Source organism: Oreochromis niloticus, linkage group LG23, assembly GCF_001858045.2.
Source record: "Oreochromis niloticus isolate F11D_XX linkage group LG23, O_niloticus_UMD_NMBU, whole genome shotgun sequence".
In the NCBI taxonomy this organism is placed as follows: domain Eukaryota; kingdom Metazoa; phylum Chordata; class Actinopteri; order Cichliformes; family Cichlidae; genus Oreochromis; species Oreochromis niloticus.
In genome coordinates, this window is record NC_031986.2 from 4,646,745 (window position 1) to 4,665,436 (window position 18,692).

An 18,692-nucleotide genomic window follows, 5' to 3' on the forward strand; every position below is an offset into this window, starting at 1 on the left:
CAATTAAAATATAAGCAATCAATAATAATAATAATAATAATAATAATAATAATAATGATGATATCAATAACATTGAGGCACATTACACAAATATCAAAAACAAATCATCTCTTACAATATTACAACAACTAAAAGTTCTGTAAATCGGCTTTTAAATGTTCATTGAAGTTTTGAATAGTTGCTAATTTTCTAATTTAATGAGGCAATTTATTCCACTTGAAAGTTGCTCTAAATATAACAGTTTTACAAAAAGTTACTTTTAACTCGAGCATTTACTAAATTGCAGTTTGTTGAAAATCGTGTAATATCATTATGTATTTCATCTGGATACTGCAGCTGAGCAGAAATAAATGTGGTGTGTTTAACAGAATTGCTTTCTTTATAACTACAAGTAAGCCATAGAATATTTGAGCCTGTACAGGAAGCCAAGAAAGTTGATAATGCATTTTATCGATATTAGTATTAGAGATGGCACGATGCCACTTTTTAATGTCCAATACCGATTCCGATATCATATGGATATCTGCCGATACCGATATGAATCCGATATAGCGTTTTTTGTAATCAATAAAACAGTTTTTTAAATAAATATCTTGCTGCATTTTGTATAAGTTCATACTCAAGTTTTAAAAACAAGACACTAAAGCTATTCCGTTATACCAAATGAGCCCTTTCCTCTACTCCCTCTTCACCCACGACTGCAGACCTGCTGATGGTTCTGACACCATCATTAAGTTTGCAGATGACACCACAGTGATTGGCCTCATCAGTGACAACGATGAGACCGCCTACAGGGAGGAGGTGGATCGTCTGCCTGAGTGGTGTGACACAAACAACCTGCTGCTTAACACCAAGAAGACCAAGGAGCTCATCGTGGACTACAGGAGGAAGGCTGACCCACATCCACTCATCTACATTAAGGGGACGGCTGTGGAGCGTGTGAGCAGCTTCAGTTCCTTGGAGTCCACATCTCCGAGGATCTCATCTGGATGACCAACTGCTCCAAGCTGGTCAAGAAGGCTCACCAGCGCCTCTTCTTCTTGAGGACTCTGAGGAAGAACCACCTGTCCTCAGACATCCTGGTGAACTTCTATCGCTGCACCATCGAGAGCATCCTGACCAATTGTATAACAGTCTGGTACGGGAACTGCTCCGCCTCGGACCGGAAGGCGTTGCAGAGGGTTGTGAAAACTGCCCAGCGCAACGCCGGAGCACCACTTCCTGCCATAAAGGACATCTACAGGAAGCGGTGTCTGAAAAGGGCTGGGAAAATCATCAAAGACCCCAGTCACCCATCACATGGACTCTTCACCCTCCTGCCCTCTGGGAGGCGCTACAGGATCCTCCGGACTAAGACCACCAGGTACCGGAACAGCTTCTTCCCCACAGCTGTCAGACTCCTGAACTCTGCCTCCTGACATCTGACCCACGTTAAACTCATGGACTGAACATACACACACCCACAACCACCTACACACACACACACAATGGACAACTGTACCCTCAAACACACAATAATAACATGGACTGAACCACCACTCACAACCACTAGCACTTTATATAGCCTCTGTAGAAATTATCCACATATCTCACTTATCTTAACTGCACCACTGTATAATTCTGTATAAATAATCATTCTGTATAATACGATAATTTTTAATTCTACAACTGTTTAAAACTTGCATATTTCCCATTTCTGTATAGCTGTATATCTCATATTTCTGTATAGTTTTTTTATTTCATATTCTGTATAGTTTTTCATATTTATATCCTGTTCATAGCTTGTACTCACTACAGGCTGTACATACTTATAGTTATAGCATATTCATAACATACTTTATAACGTGTACATTATAACATACCATAATAGACCCATTTCTGTAATATACTTACATATCTATATTATTGCTAATATATATTGTAATATATCTATATCATGGCTAAAGCACTTCTGGATGGAAGCACACTGCATGTCGTTGCCCTGTACCTGTGACATGTGCAATGACAATAAAGTTGAATTCTATTCTATTCAAATATTTTATAGTTCAGCAACACACATCAATCTAATAAACTTAAACCTGCACCATCCTTCCTATTCTGGTATTTTAAAGAGTACTTATCAGAAATATTAAACAACCTAACTAATAGAGTTGCCAACTCCCAGCAAAAATCTCCCAGAACCACCCCCGCCCTCCACCTCATGATGCTTAATCGACATAATCAACTTTAATTTAATGCACGTGTACATCAAATGCACAGAAGTAATCGATTATGTTTCTACAATAATTAAATACATTCACCATCTTTCTTCAACAGAATTGCAGACTGCACAGATGGTACTTTCCCAAAGGAAAAAGGACTATAGCTTACCAGGGTGTAAATTAGACTTAATAGTTACCATATACAGTAATGGATTTCTATACATTTAATCAGATGACCACTTTGGTTGTAAGATTCAGATAATTATTTATTAAAAGTTAGTCCTTTAAATGAAATAACAAAGAAAAGTATTTTTTGTGCCTCCCTTTTCTTGTTAATGCCCTACCTGCCCCCTGGCAAAGCTTTGCTAGAGCCGCCCCTGCACAGTTACCAGCTGTCAGCTACTTAGAAAACATGAGAGAAGAAGAGGCAGCTGCAGCTTAAGGACACAGACTAACTCCAGTCTTTTTTTCCTCCATTCTAGCTGAAGTACGGGACAAATCGCTTCCTTTTCGCCTCAGTATGGAAGAGATTAAGATTAAAAACGCTGCGGTTTGGAAGCATGTAGTGAGGCTCCAAATGCTCCACCAGTTCGCCGACAGAGCGGCTGTTGTCTGCGAGACCTATCGAGTGACACATACTTCTCTGATAAGCAAAGCTGGGTTACGCCAAGTAGCGCGTTTTGTGAGGCGAGGATCGGTCCATTTTTAATTAGTATAGTATGAAGATCTAATCTGGACGCCTTATTCTGGACTAACTGAAGTCTGTTAAGATCTGTCTTATTAGCTGCTGACCAAATGATTGAACAGTACTCCAGATGAGGCATTACTAGTGCATTAATGACATCTTTCATAATTGAAGAAGTGATACAGAAAGAGCATTTCATAGCCATAGCTATGCCTTGTCCCGTTTTCTTAAAAACAGTCGATGTGCTGAGACCATGAAAGGTGGTGATTTATGGTAACGCCGAGTAGTTTAATCTGGGTGACGTGTTCTAACACTGGCTATGGAAAGACTCAGTTGTGGGCTGCTGACTAATCTGCTTCCAATTAACATAGATTTGGATTTAGATACATTTAAAATCATGTTGTTTTTACTTATCCAGTCAAACACACGAGATTCGAAGTGCGTTTCTGAGATACCGACGAGGCCTCCCTTGCAAGTAAATCGATCGCTGTTGCCTTGTTTTTCTTTCATGGGAATAAGTCCTGGGGTCTGTTTCAGAAAGCGGGTTTAGAAAACTCAGAGTTAAAAATGATACTCAGGTTTGAGTAACCCCGAACTGTCCAACTCGGAATATTCGGTTTCAGAAAGGCTGATAACAATTAGTTCAATCAACGCGGAGTTGCTTTAACCCCAAGTTAAGCGCGCGCACGAGGATACATAAAGCCCTGATTAGTGGAGCACAGATTAAGCGAGTCACCATGGAGACGGAGGGAAAGAAGGCGCGGTCAATGTATTTTACAGCGCTTGAGGCCGAAATTCTGATGGCAGCATATGCCGATAACATGCAAATTTTGCGGGAAAAAAGTAACACAGCCTCAGCTGCAAAAGAAAGGGAGCATGCATGGCAAAACATAGCCGACAGAGTCAATGCGTGAGTGTTAATTTAAACATTGATCTAGGGATTTCCACCCATTTAACACGTTATTTTATTATATTTCATTTTATTTCTTATTTTATACGTTTTATTTTTTGATGTGACGTGAGCGCAGGTGCAACCCAACAGGTCCCAAACGTTCCTGGCAGCAAGTAAAAATGAAATATAAAAATATAGTCCAAACAGGTAAGGTGTAATTGTATTATGAGCCATAGTGCTTGGTCTGTTTGTCCTATGTAAATCAATTGCAGTTAAAGGCTACATTAATTTTCTTTCTGTAAGCACTTATTGAAATTATCTGAGCACATTACAAGTACATATTTGCTTACTCTGTATGCTCAAATGTGACCCGTTATAGCCAACAGAAAAAAAGCGGAGGCCCGAAAAACAGGTGGGGGTCCTCCACCTGAAGGCATCTCTGCGGGGACATCCTCTGAGTCAATAACCCCGCAAGACACAAGTGCCTACATAAGAGGCAAATTCAAAATAATACATGATGTGCATACATCCTTTCTTCACAGTCACCTTTGCAGTGCTACTCATTCATTTGATAAACTCTTTACCATAATGAATTATTTTGTAGTGAAGTTATTTCCCTAATGATTTTGCCTTCCCTCAGTCTTGGTTGTCTTTGAGAGCATAATGACAATGAAGTGTAAGGTGATTGGTATGTTTGTTAATTGCCATTTGGTCCCTTGTAAGTTATAAGTGACCTGTATAAACCTCATATTCTATCAGATGGTGATGGTGTACTGCATCTGGTGCAGCCTCCTGTTGAGCCAGACCAACATGCAGTTGTGAGTACTCTTAATACTCCACAGATCATATGAGTTTACAGTAGAACAGCAATGTTGTTAATTTCTTTACTACAGGAAAATAATGAAGAAACATTGACAGCTGTTACAGAGGAGGAAGCAACAGACACCTTATGAGGTTTACATCTTACAATGGAAAATATAACAATTGAATAAAATGTGGTACTATAATAAAACCATGGACTTTCTATGTCTCTAACAGAGTGATGATGGAAATGCAGAGGAAGAGGGTCCAGCCACTTCTCCAACAAACCTTTCCTCAGTAAGATGTTCAGCACTGATTTACAACCAACCTAAGTAGGCATGTACTATGAATGTCAATGCTATTTTCTGTGTTTCAATAGCTCCCTGTAAAGCAGCTGTACAAGACCTATTTGATCAAGAAAATAAAAAATGCGACTTGGAAATGGAACACTTCAAGCAGCAGATCCAAAAGACCAAGATTGAGATTTTACTGCTGGAACATCAGTTAAGGGTGGGTGAAGTGGTCAGAGATGGACGAATTATTTCAGTGTTTGAACAACATAATAATATACTTATTAATACTTTGTGTACAGGAAATACAGGCGACCAATAAAGCCAGTTCCAATCACATTCCAATCAAGCAATGATTGGAATGTGAGCGCCATCTATACAGCCAACCACGCCTGGGAACCCTGAAAATAAATGTAAAATTTAAGTAGTAGTTCAAGTATCACCACATCATGAATTAAGTTTTGTTCATCCTGATACCTGCAATTTTGTGGAATCCCTCTTTGATAAATCTTGTGGGTCTATGACCGGGGAACACCACAAATGAGTACAGGAGACGTTTCAGTGCAACTGTAACATTCCTGACTGCCCGACAGACGGTAGCCTTGGAAACGTGCTCAGCGTCACCAATATTATACAGAAAGCTCCCGTTTGCAAAAAAACGAAGTGCAATACAAATAATATGTACAGAACTGAGAGAATGTCCGCGATGTGTCACATGAGCAATATAAGGCCTGAGGATGTTATTCAAATAAATTATAGATTGTGCTGAAAAACTGTAACGTTCACCCAGAAAATCATCAGGAAATGATAAAATGTCCAAACGCGCTCTAATCACTCTCTCCCGGCGGAGAGCTCTGCGGAGAATTTGGGCTTCAACGTCTACTGGCTCTTCAAGGAAGGGGCACGCCATGTCTGACACTTCCTACAGTCAGGTTTCCGACAAAGAGGCGGAGAAAGTCAGGGCTAGTTGAAGTAAATGGACTGATTCTTATATAGCGCTTTTCTACTCTCCCGGAGTACTCAAAGCGCTCTATACAACATGCCTCATTCATCCATTCACACCCACTCATAGAAGCACTTCTAAACTCAAGTGCAAAGTAAACTACATTCACACACATTCATACTCCGATGAACGCATCGGAGTAAACCTGCTAGGGGGCAGGTTAGCTTCACGGAGTGTGTCATCATAGTAACTCACTCAGAATTAATCTGAACTCGCTTTGTGAAACCGAAAACCCAGAGTTTTCGTTAACTCAGGGCATACTTACTCAGAGTTTGCACTAAACCGGCTTTCTGAAACAGGGCCCTGGAGACAGCGGGGTCTGAGTTTAGACCCAACAGGTTCAGTGAAGAAAAATGTCTGATTGTAACCTGAGGGGTTTTTTTACATTAAGAAAAAGGCACCAAACATCAAACCAATTTAAGCCTAAACAGTAACACGTGAAAGTAGAGCAGGGCGATATGACCAAAAATATTAACAGTGCAAATGTCGGCCAATTTCCACTGGAAATGCCTTTTGGTTAAACTGTCAGCAAGGAATTTGCATTTGCACTGTTAAATTTTTATATAACTTCAATACACATAAAAAAAAGCTGTTTAAGTGAAAATACATTGATGGGTCTTTTAATAAAGTTGTGGAGTTGTAAAGTATTTTATCTCGCGTCAATTATATCATCAGTTATATTGTTATCGCAAATTTTCAAATGTATGTCGTGATATATATTTTTGGTCATATCGCCCTGCTCTGTCTGTCACCTTCTGTGTTGAACTCATTGTTTTCTCTGTAGTGGCTGAGCTGAGTCCAAGTAGCTGAAAATGTTCCTCTGCTGCTCCGTCAGACTCTTCTCCTCCTGCTGATCAGTTGGGACACAAAGCAGATCTTTGTTAAGCTCCACACTGCACTGAAGAGTCAAAGTGTCTCATATGTTCATCTGACAAGAAAAAGAACAAATTTTTGCTTCCCGAGGTGGGAAACTTATTGGAAACAAACACAAAAGGTTTGAGCACCGATACAAAATTTAGCAGTATAGCAGGAGAGACTGAGGCCTGTTATTAGAATCATGTGTGTCAGGAGTATAGAACAGTTGAGACGCATTTTTTCTAAACACCGGGTCTCTGTGGCTTTTAAACCCCAAAACACGCTGCGCCAAAAACTGGTCCACCCCAAGGATCGGGTCCCCCGACACAAACAGAGTAACATAGTGTACGCTGTTAAGTGCCAGGAGGATTGCCAGGATTTATACATCGGGGAAACCAAACAACCTCTAGCGAAGTGGATGGCACAACACAGAAGAGCAACCTCATCAGGCCAGGACTCTGCAATCTATTTACACCTACAGGCCAGTGGACACTCTTTCAATGATGAGGATGTACACATCCTGGACAGGGAGGAACGCTGGTTTGAGTGCGGAGTCAAGGAGGCCATTTACGTGAAGAGGGAAAGACCATCTCTGAATCGAGGAGGCGGCCTAAGGGTATATCTTTCGCCATCTTACAACGCTGTGATTGCAGCCATTCCCCAACTCTCTGTGAATGGTACTCATGGCCATTGATCAGTGTTCTTTGATCAGTGGGTTTTGGTCAGTTATTGTTGATCAATGGTCATGAGAATTTGCATAATTATGATTAAGGAACTGACCTCACAGCCCTTTGTTCCTTCAGTGGGCTGGTTTCAGTCATTATGCAAATGTACTGTTTATAAGGTTTGGGGAAACCTGCAGTCAGCTGAGACTGAAGAAGTCACTTGGATGAGTGACGAAACGTTTCTCCCACAAAACGCTACGTCCAGATGAACAGATTCAACTTTTGGAGAAAAAAAAGTTAGCTTGTTTATATTATGCTAACATAGCTGTGTCGCTAGCGGTCACGTAGCACATCATTATATACCAGCTAGCCAAACTTCAGTAACCCTACAAACGTCACGGCTGTTTAGTTTTCTGTCTTCATTTATGTTGGAAGTGATAACAGAGCTGTACGTTTTAATTTGTTTCCAAAACCTCGCAGTCAGGACATGCTGTATTGTATTTAGATGGAAGCTAGCGAGCTAACTTCCTGCTAACTTCTAACTCCGTTAAATGTCATAAATTCCGTTTTCATGGATGCCTGGATGTTAAACTCAATTGTTACACCTGGTACAGGGTTCGTACGCTTTTTTCAGGGTCAAATTCAAGCACTTTTTAAGCACTTTCAAGGTCCCTTTTTAAGCTTTTCCAGCACACAGTTGCAGCAACTGTGACGTTCACTAGTAGAACTGACACACAAAACAAAACGACTACACCACACACTAACTACACAAGCTGTGGCGTGTCCAGCGGGGTGGCCTGGGGGGCACAGGCCACCCCCCTAACCAGACTGGCCACCCCAGGTGCCACCCCGAAGCCAAAACAATAAAATCCAATGAAATATCAAATGTACGATTATGTTTTCACAGTGAAGCTCAGATATCCGAGTGTAAGTGAATGCAGCATCGGCTTCTGCGCTATGAGTATCATGTTAGCAAAGGTAGGAGAGCCAAGCACGAAAGACAGCATCACAGAAAACAGTTTTTCGGCGAAAGATTAACAGTTTAACATAGCTGGACTGGCCATCGAGCATGGCGGAGCTTCCACGGCGGCTAGCAGGTGGATGAGGGAAGGGTAGGCAGGAGGAGGAGAGACCCGAGGCGGCTGCTGGTCCGAGTGTCAGGTGAACTGAACTTCAGGTAAGAAGTTATGACCTGCAGTCTATCTGGGTCAGATATAAACCAAGTTTAGGTGGAGTTTATTTTCGTTGTGCTGACTTTTTACCGTCAGTTACAATAACTCTTACTGCGTACTAGCTAGCATGACGGAGTTTCTATACAGCTGGGTGGGTGCTATGATGTTACTGATGGTGAACTTTATTTTATTCATAAGGTTAGTTAGTAGAGTTGCCAACGGCTCCTTAAAAAATGGAATGGTCCCTCATTCAGAGAAAATATTACACATTTCGTATTGAGCTGAGAAGGAACACAGTTTGTCCCGGACTTAAGCTAGAATGAAAAAGACACAAAGCTGGAGTTATTCTGTGTCTTTGCTGCACAGGTTTACCTTTTAGGTGACATGAATGAGTTGAAGGGAAGTTATGAACTGTTTCTGAGAGACAAATAACACCAGGATCCTTTTCTGAGCAGCTGACAGCTGGTAACTGTGCAGGGGCGGATCTAGCAAAGTTATGCCAGGGGGCCAGGTAGGGCATTAACAGGGAAAGGGGGGCACAAAGAAATACTTTTCTTGCTTATTCTCATTTAAAATATCTAGCTTTTATTAAATAATTATCTGAATCTTGCGAACAAAGTTTTTATCTGACGTAAAATTGATGGAAATCATACATATACCAACAAGACCGTGTACATCACTGTCACAACAGCGTTTGTTTTCATTCAAAGGCTTTATGGCTTTAATACCTGGTGGGCCGGTCTCTGGTCAAATTGCCCAATTTTTTGTCCCAGTCCAACCCTGCAGGTTAATACTGGCAGTGTCACCATGCCAGCTGACTGTATTTCATCATCAGCCAGTGTTGTTCTTTATACATCAATATTACCAAAGTTTACCATAAGGCAGCATAAAAAGTATTTACTTGCTTTCAGGTTTCATTCAAATGTTAGTCTTTTCATTTGTTTCCCCACTTTTTTCCTGTTTCAAAATCAAACACCAGTTTGTGAGAAGATTATCTGCCTATTAAAAAAAAAAGATAAAGTTTTGCATTGGCATTGGCTAATTTGCCAGTTGTATGTTAAAAATGTTTGTATTTTAATATTCAAAAATGTTTGTGCCCAAAACATATGTGCACTATATGTCAGTAAAAATACTATGCAAATATTGCTGTCCTTGAATGCTGAGTAAACACTGACAAAGCACTGATTGTATCTCTTGTACTTCATCAACGCAGTATCTAAAAACTTTGCACCGTAGTGGTTAAAACGTCATTCTAATAAGAGTCAAAAGCAAATTCAGTTATTAGGTTTATAGGGTTATTGAATGATGGTTAACTGTTGGTAGAATTTTTTTTAACATTATCTGCCAATTACATCTGCCCTTCACCAAATCTGTGCCCCTACCTGGCCCCCCCAACAAAAATTTTCTAGGCACGCCACTGTACACAAGAAAACACACTAACTTGAGACTCCAAACATGATAAACGTCACAAATCTCTCACGTAAAACTCTCTCTCTCTTTTTCGCTCACTCGCTCTCTCTCTTCCCAACAACCAAATACCACATGTTGCCGTATCATTTTTTGATTGGTCGACATGGTACATTTTTCCACCAATAGGGAAGGAGTGTTTTTTTCTTTTTTCACCCACAAGCAAAGCGTGTTTGCTAGGGCTCTCCATAAAAAAACGCAGTTTTTACCGTTTCTTCCCGGAGTAAACGCCACTGTTTTATTCAGAAACCACCCCCCCACATGACCTATCAACACAATTTAAAAACTGGTATATAGCTTGAAGTCCGCACGTTCGACCCAAGTTGAAATGGAGACTCTGGGTCCGTCGACCCCAGAGGGTTAATCAGAAAGCCTTAAGTTGGCTAGTTATGTATCGGGCTAATGTTTAAAGCTTTGACTTGAGTAAATTAACTCATATTACTGCTAAGTAATGTTAGCTAAGTTCACAGCATATTCCGTAATAGCGCTGCCATACTGCATCACACTCAGTGCATTTCAATCATTTCTCCAGCGAGTTTGATAGCTAGCAAAATAATAACCATAATTTTAAAAAAATAGCATGTGTAACGTACGCGTACTGGAAAATTATTTACTAGGACTCACCTATCATGCGACTGGAGAACACAAACTCTGCCATTGTTGTTTTCCACCAAACACTCATTAAAACAGCAACCTACAGATATGTTAGCGCACTCATCCCCGACTGTCCGAGGGAGGGGCGGGGTCACATATTGAAACAGACGCAAGGCAGCCCAGGCGGGGAAATTTTGCTTTTGCGTCTCATTTTATTTCTCTGTCTGATAAGAAAACAATTCAATCAGATAGCTATTTATTGTGAATGAAATACAGTTACATTTTCAAGCACTTTTAAGCACCACATCTGAAATTCAAGCACTTTTCAAACCTTGAAAAGACGACATTAGAATTCAAGCATATTCAAGGATATTCAAGGACCCGTACGAACCCTGCTGGTAGAGCAGAACGCTGATCATTTTATTAAAGATGAATGACTTTAGACAGTTTTTCCAACTCTCAGTAATGCCATAGTGATCGTTTGATATATGGACCTCCAGCGGAGTTTAGGCCCAGACACGGCTAGTGACGTCAGACTTTAACAACCGCATACTGATGCTTGAGAGCGCGCGTGTGATGCAAGTATGTGTAGAGTGTTGAGCGCGTGATCAGTGGTGAGAAAAACAACTCACGAAAATTGACCTTTCTGTACTCGTGGCTCCCTTGCACTTCTAATCTATTCGTTTGCACACTTACAAACACACAACTGTGGTTTCCTGTTTTGCTACACTCTGGAGAGCCTCGCCTTTAACAGTCTTCTCTCACAGACAGCAACAGAAAACTTCGAAAAACTCAAGATTGACTGAACTCAGTTCAAAGTTACCTTGGCACTTACCTTTAGATGTGAGAGGTAGTGATGGTCCGCTTGAAGCTGACGCTCCGGTGCGTGTGTCAGAAAGATCAACTGCTTCAGAAGCACTGTGTCGAGGCTTGATTCGTTTGGCCAGAGTCACGTGATTAGTGACGTCTGAAGCTTCATTTAGAACGTACTGTTTTTTGTTTGTTTTTTTTAGGTTTGACGAGCATCTTGACTGGTCTTTGGATATTAACAGTCCTGGGTATGTGACTTCTTGTTTAACAGAAATGATACAGATAGCATTTGCAGAGCAGCCTTTAATTGCTAGTAATTCATATTTTTTAGATTTAGACATAAACCAGATGTCTCAGAGAAATCACTAATGACACAAAGGACTGGAGGGATTTGGTTTGCATTCTTCGAGAAGAGTGGTGTCATCAGCTAGCTGGCTGATGATGAGCTCTTTATCAGCTATGGTGATTCCTTGTAAAACAGGTCAAATCTTGGGGTGGAGTCTTAATCATTTTAATTGAGCTATTGCCATTCGTGTACAAGGTTTTGAAGCTTTACAGAAAAATGATCCAAAGCCAAATTTTTCCAAAGAGTGGAAAATAAATTGATGTTCAATTGTATCAAAGGCCTTTTAAAAATCCAGGAAGAGAATGAAGCTATTGTCAGATACCAAATCAGAGTAATTAAGTAGATCTAAAACCAGTCTAATGTTATTAGAAATGTGTCTATTTCTCATTAAGCCTGATTGTGTCTCATCGATAATTGTGTCCAAGAACTCTTTAATTCTGTTAGCAAGTACTAAAGCCATAATCTCATAGTCATTATTGAGCAGACAGATGGGTCTCCAATTAGCCATAAGAAATAAGTCTTTGTTTGGCTTTGGAATAAGTGTTATGAGACCCTGAGTAAGAGTAGGAGGGAGGGTGTTATTCTCTATACTTTCTATGAAAACCTGCAGTAAGAACGGAGCACTTCCTCTCCATGGCCTTATCAACATCCAATCTCCAGACTTCAGACTCTGCTCCTGAGGAGAAACAGAATCATCTGGCAGATCATTTGTTCTCATGACTTGTGTACTTTTAAACATTTTGAGCATCCAATCTGCTAATGTGCTCTCTCTTCTGCGTTTCTATCATCACTACAGAAGACTAAAACTCTAAATACTCTACCATATATAATCTCAAAGAGTCAGACCGTTCTCTGTTGGAGTAATCCTCATGTACATCTTAACTAGTTCTATACAGTCTAACCATGTCCTGCCTGTCTCTTCCATTGACTTCCTAAGTCTTAGCTTTACTGTGCCGTTAGTTCTCTCTACCAACCCTGCACTTTGTGGGTGATATGAACAATGATGTTTTAGTGTTATCCCTAGATGCTGTGCCATTAATCCAATCACTTCATTTACAAAGTGTGGACCATCATCACTATAAATAGTCTCCAGAATCCCGTGTTCCGGGATGATATTCTTACATATTGCTTTGGCAACCGAAATGGCATCTGCTTCCCTACTTGATTGATTGATTGATTGATATACCTTTATTAGTCCCACAAGGGGAAATTTCATGTTAAGGCTGCCGACCTATTGCACGCAATGGCGGCGCCGTCTTACCCTCCAACCATACATACATTACACAAAAACATCACATGGTGAAGACAGGTCAGAGAGGTATAACAATGGAAAAAGCACCACATGAGGAAGGATAAGGAGAAAAAAATAATTCCCCCCAGACTGAACTCCAACAGGGAGATCAGTTTGAGAACAGACAAAAACACCTCAGCACATAGCACATGAAAAAACTCTTAATACACAAAAGAAACACATGAGAAGCAACAGGGGTGGGTAAAGGGTGAGAGACAGTCAGTGTAGACAGTACATCCGGGCCTGCAGCCTATGCGCTGGTCTCCTTGATTCACCGTCAGCATCGGAAGGGAATAAGCGTTGAAGGCGTTTGGAGGGGGGATGAGTGTATATCTGCATGTGTGTATATGTCTGTGTGCATGTCTGCCAGTGCATCTTGTATAATAGGCGATGTCTGTTGATGTTGCACTGCTAAAATGTGAACACCATGTGCTCCTAAAGCTGCCTCTTTTGCGATCTGCAAAAGCATTCCCTAATGCAACTGGATCTTTCCCTCACATGTGTTGCACAATTACAAATGGCAATTCTACTGGGCAATATTATTGCTTCCAGCAGATTTTGCAGGAGTTTGATGTGTTGTACAGGCTTCCCTGTAGAGGCTGTCACACCTCGTCTCACCCACTGCACTAAAAAGAAATGTAATGTAGCAAATGCATATTGGCTATCAGTGTATATTGTCTCTCTGCAGCTTTACACCCTTAGAGCTAGCATCTCTGCTGCTTAAGCAAATATGAAACATGCTAGTTGTCTTGCACAGATAATTTTCTCACTATCTACTACAGTAAAACCTGTTTTAGCCTGTCCCTCTGCTGTTGTAAAACTCGAACTATCAACAAACCAAACCATTCCCTCATCAAGTGGCACATCTGTTAAGTCATCCCTTGGCTTACACTCCTTCTCCACGTGCTCTCTACACTCATGAGAAGTGCCCTCTTCTTTCGTTGGCAAAAGAGTTGATGGATTCAGAATTGTGCACCATTTTATGGTTATGTGTGGTTGTAAGAGTAACAGTAACATTAAAGACAAATGTCTTGCAGCTGACAGAAATGTAATTTTAGTCTGCAGTAGTAGACATCTACCTCGTGTGGAACTAACAGTGTCAAAAGGTGAAATAAACTATTTCCTGAAACATTGCACAGCTTAAGCTGCTGCACATACTGATCTCATGCATGGAGGTAAAGCACAAGAAACTAGAGCTAATCTTTTTAGGATAGTAAGTTACTGGCTTCAGTTGTGGAAAAAGTGCTGTTAGTTATTTAACAGTCACCTGGCATTTGTGCTGTTCACAGAACCACAAGGATCATTGCAGGTTTATTCTAAACTCATTAAACTCCTACTTTTTCCATAATTTGCTCCAAATCATTGAACATCTCAACGTCATTCCACATTGTAATCAGTGACTTTCCTTAAGTTTGTCACTCACCATGAGCCCAATAGTGGTCAGATAATGAACCCCATGTAACTATTTTGCAACCACTGCACATCTGTTCGATTGTCACTTGTCTGTCTGTGCTGAATCCTTTACAAACACTCTTAAAGAAAAACAAACATCAGCCAAACACACGGATCATCCTGGTGGTCAGGCATCGGCCATCCCGATTCCAGTGGTGCTGTGAAAGGTCATAAAGTTAAGTAAAAGAAGCAACAATGGTTTTAAACACAGTATCACACTGTATTCACTTCTCCCCTGTAACATTCACATTTTGTCCAACATTTTCTCAACAACACAGTGTAATTTCATCACCAACATATAGCCTGTAACCACAGTTTTCTTCACACAAAATCTCAGTAATCCTGTGGTAGAAAAACATTAAGTTGTGTCCTGCTGTAAATCACATGATCAAATCACATGATTAACCATCTGTTGTAGAAAAGAAATGTAAATGTTAGCGCTGCACAGGTGTATACACTCTTTCTCACAGTGATCTCTGTGAGCAACACAAGGTAGTGAATAACACACCCGTGGTAAATTCACAGACACACAAAATTTTAAACTAAAAAGGTTAAATTTGCAGAGTTCATATAGTCATGTGACCCAAGATTCCTCCTGTGGTCTCCTTCTGTTCCTGCAACAAGAGACACACACAGAGATACATCCACACCTTTGTCAGGTGGGGGTTAACTTCACACAATGGTGTTAAGTCAGTCAGTCTTGACAGCTTTTGTCAGCTTTAACCAGTCAGTCAGTTCCCCATTTTTTTATTATCGATATCGACCAGACCTCATACCACAGGCTGTACCCAGGGGGGTCTACACCAAGTCTGTATGGTTTACCGAAAATACATAAACAGGGGGCACCTTTAAGACCGATTGTCTGCATGATCAACTCTGTCACCTATAACATCTCCAAGTTTCTGGCTTCGATCCTCAACCCGCTGGTGGGCAGCTCTGAACACCACATCCAGAACACCCTGGATTTTGTTGAGAAGGTGAGAGATGTCATTGCGGAGGCAGATGAAACCATGGTCTCGTACGACGTTACATCTCTCTTCACTTGCATCCCAGTCAAGGAAGCGTTGGAGGTAGTCCATAAGAGATTACAGGATGACACCAACCTCAGCAGCAGGACCACTCTCAGCATCCACCAAGTGTGTTTGCTTTTGGAACTGTGTCTTCATTCCACCTACTTCACATACAAGGATCAGTTCTACAGGCAGAAACATGGGTGTGCCATGGGCTCCCCAGTTTCACCCATCGTGGCCAATTTGTACATGGAAGAAGAGGAAAAGAGGGCTTTGCTATCCTACCCTGGAACACCGCCAGATATGTGGATGACACCTGGGTGAAAATCAAATCTGAGGATGTACTACACTTCACGGATCACATTAACTCGGTGGACCGACACATCAAATTCACCAGGGAGGATATGAAAAGTGGCAGGTTAGCCTTCTTAGACTGTGAGATTTCCATCAGTAATGGGGGACATCTAAAGGCTGACATGTACCGTAAACCTACACATACGGATCAGTATCTAAGGTTTGACTCTCATCATCCACTGGAGCACAAACTGGGTGTCATCAGGACGCTACAACACAGAGCGAACACCATCCCCACTGACACAGCTGCCAGGGAGGCAGAAGAACAGCACATAAAGAAGGCCCTGAGTAAATGTGGTTATCCCAGCTGGACTTTTGTCAAAGCGGGAAAGGCACCTAAAGAAAGCTCCAGCCGATCCAGGAGAGAAGGACAACCGCTGCCCAAGCGAAAACCTGTAGTGATCCCATATGTGTCAGGAGTATCGGAGCAGTTGAGACGCACTTTTTCTAAACACCGGGTCTCTGTGGCTTTTAAACCCCAAAACATGCTGCACCAAAAAGTGGTCCACCCTAAGGATGGGGTCCCCCGACACAAACAGAGTAACATAGTGTACGCTGTTGTGCCAGGAGGATTGCCAGGATTTATACATCGGGGAAACCAAACAACCTCTGGCGAAGTGGATGGCACAACACAGAAGAGCTGCCTCGTCAGGCCAGGACTCTGCAGTCTATTCACACCTACAGGCCAGTGGACACTCTTTCAATGATGAGGATGTTCACATCCTGGACAGGGAGGAACGCTGGCTTGAGGGCGGAGTCAAGGAGGCCATTTAAGTGAAAAGGGAAAGACCATCTCTGAATCGAGGAGGGGGCCTAAGATTATTAGACACCACCAGAAGGCAGCAGGTTCTGTAGCAGGAGTAACTGTGTTTAGAGTGTTTTAAAATGTGAAAGTATAGGCAAACTTTTAACATCTCTAAAACCTTCTCCTTCTCTTATCACAGCCCTCATAGATGTCTGAATAGCCTAAACTCACAAGTAACCATAATAGACCAGAAAAAGAAATCTTATTGATGCAAATCTTTTCTAACACCTTCACGTAGCAGGTATCAAACTGATGAGACACTTTTTCTCTTCCCGTTGACAAGAACTTGACATGGACTTGAATTTTCCATACTTACTGTTCGTTTTGTTGAGGATGTCCAAATTACTAAGGTAGACCAAACAGGAGAACCAAAGGGACACAGCTTTGTTTCACAAACAAGTGGAGCTGGGTACAGGGGGATGGCATGAGCTTGCTTGGGGTCAAGGGTTCTTCCAGGTCCAGGATAAAAGAAGTTCCATAAAAATTCTTATCCAGTCTAATTCATGCTCCTCAAAGTCTATCGATTTATTGGATTGTGAACATTAGAGTTCAGAGGGTTTCAGGGCTGCTGGGCATTCATAGAGAACAAAATATTTGTTGAATGATTGAATGAAATTTATTTTTTAATATTTGTCACATAGAGCATTGCACAGTGCTTTACATGATACACAAGTCCCCCCAAAATAGGTCCACTTGCAGGGTTGTTGTTGGTTGTTGCTGTGTGTCTGTTCTGCTCCTGCTGTCCTCTATATATCACAATGAGTACCACCTCATAAAATATATGGCTCTTGAAGTACTGCCCTTATTGCCGACATTAAAGTACAGTAGTTTAGGCCTATTTAACACCATATACAGTTTACTTGAAAGAATTTTATTTCTTACATGAATGTTATTCATTTTAATGGTCAGAATGTGACAGGAGTTTAATAATAACACCTGTACTGCATTAAAACTCCACAGCAGGTGGGATATCCAGACTTTAAGTGATGACCTGATGAAACTTGCTTCTGGGTCCAAACTACATTTATAAAGGCTGTTGTGTTTTTAACATTTTTTAATGCTTTGTATTTTGTTCTATTTTACAGTGGTTTGCAAAAGTATTCGGCCCCCTTGACCTTTCTCACATTTTGTCACATTACAGCCACAAACATGAATCAATTTTATTGGAATTCCACGTGAAAGACTGATACAAAGTGGTGTACACGTGAGAAGTGGAACGAAAATCATACATGATTCCAAACATTTGTTTTTTACAAATAAATAACTGCAAAGTGGTCCAAACTACATTTATAAAGGCTGTTGTGTTTTTAACATGGTTTAATGCTTTGTATTTTTTTTCCTATTTCATATGAACAAACCCCTCCTGGCATTCTCCTGGCTACTGGGAGTTTCGGCATCCAGGCAATAGTTTCCAACTCACCAACGGTATCTCCCGGGCCATCAGCGTGACAGCGCCGTGCCGTCTTTGCAGTTTTAAGGCTCAGGGAAACGCTCTTTAGCGGCCACGACCGCTGGCAAAAAGGAAAGGCTACTCTTTATAAAAAGGCAACCGTCATCACATTTTCTGACCAATCATAACAGCCCATTTCACACGCATCTTTAAATCATCCTCTGCCGAGCAGCCTCTGAACCATGAAGAAACTTTCCTGAACTTTACACTGGTGTATAGTGTTACACAGCACGATGTTTCACTGTGAGTCTGGAGTTTTCATCATAGTAAACCTGCATAACTCCTGTTGTGTTTTTTAATATAGAAAATAGAAGCATAGGTGGGAATAAAAAAAAGACCCCCCCCCAAAAAAAAGCCAAAAAAACAAAACTCATCTGTTATGAAAAAATTGTATAGTGTGTATAGTGCAGGTGGAGCGGTGCTGCCTTCAACATCCTCCTTTTATTATCTCACACTGTAGAGACTGTAATAAAAACACAGGGACCAGACTTGGTTTTTAGAGAGAAGTTTGGCAAACAAGGAAAACTGAGAACATTTTTATTTCCATTA

General features: G+C 41.1%; 1 long non-coding RNA gene across 1 annotated transcript; it reads left to right on the plus strand.

Moving 5' to 3' along the window:
* Positions 1-2,800: 2,800 nt before the first annotated feature.
* On the plus strand, positions 2,801-5,528 carry LOC112843835 (uncharacterized). Its single transcript, XR_003216369.1, has 2 exons — positions 2,801-4,596; positions 4,672-5,528. It is a non-coding gene; the product is annotated as an uncharacterized LOC112843835 (long non-coding RNA).
* Positions 5,529-18,692: the final 13,164 nt, after the last annotated feature.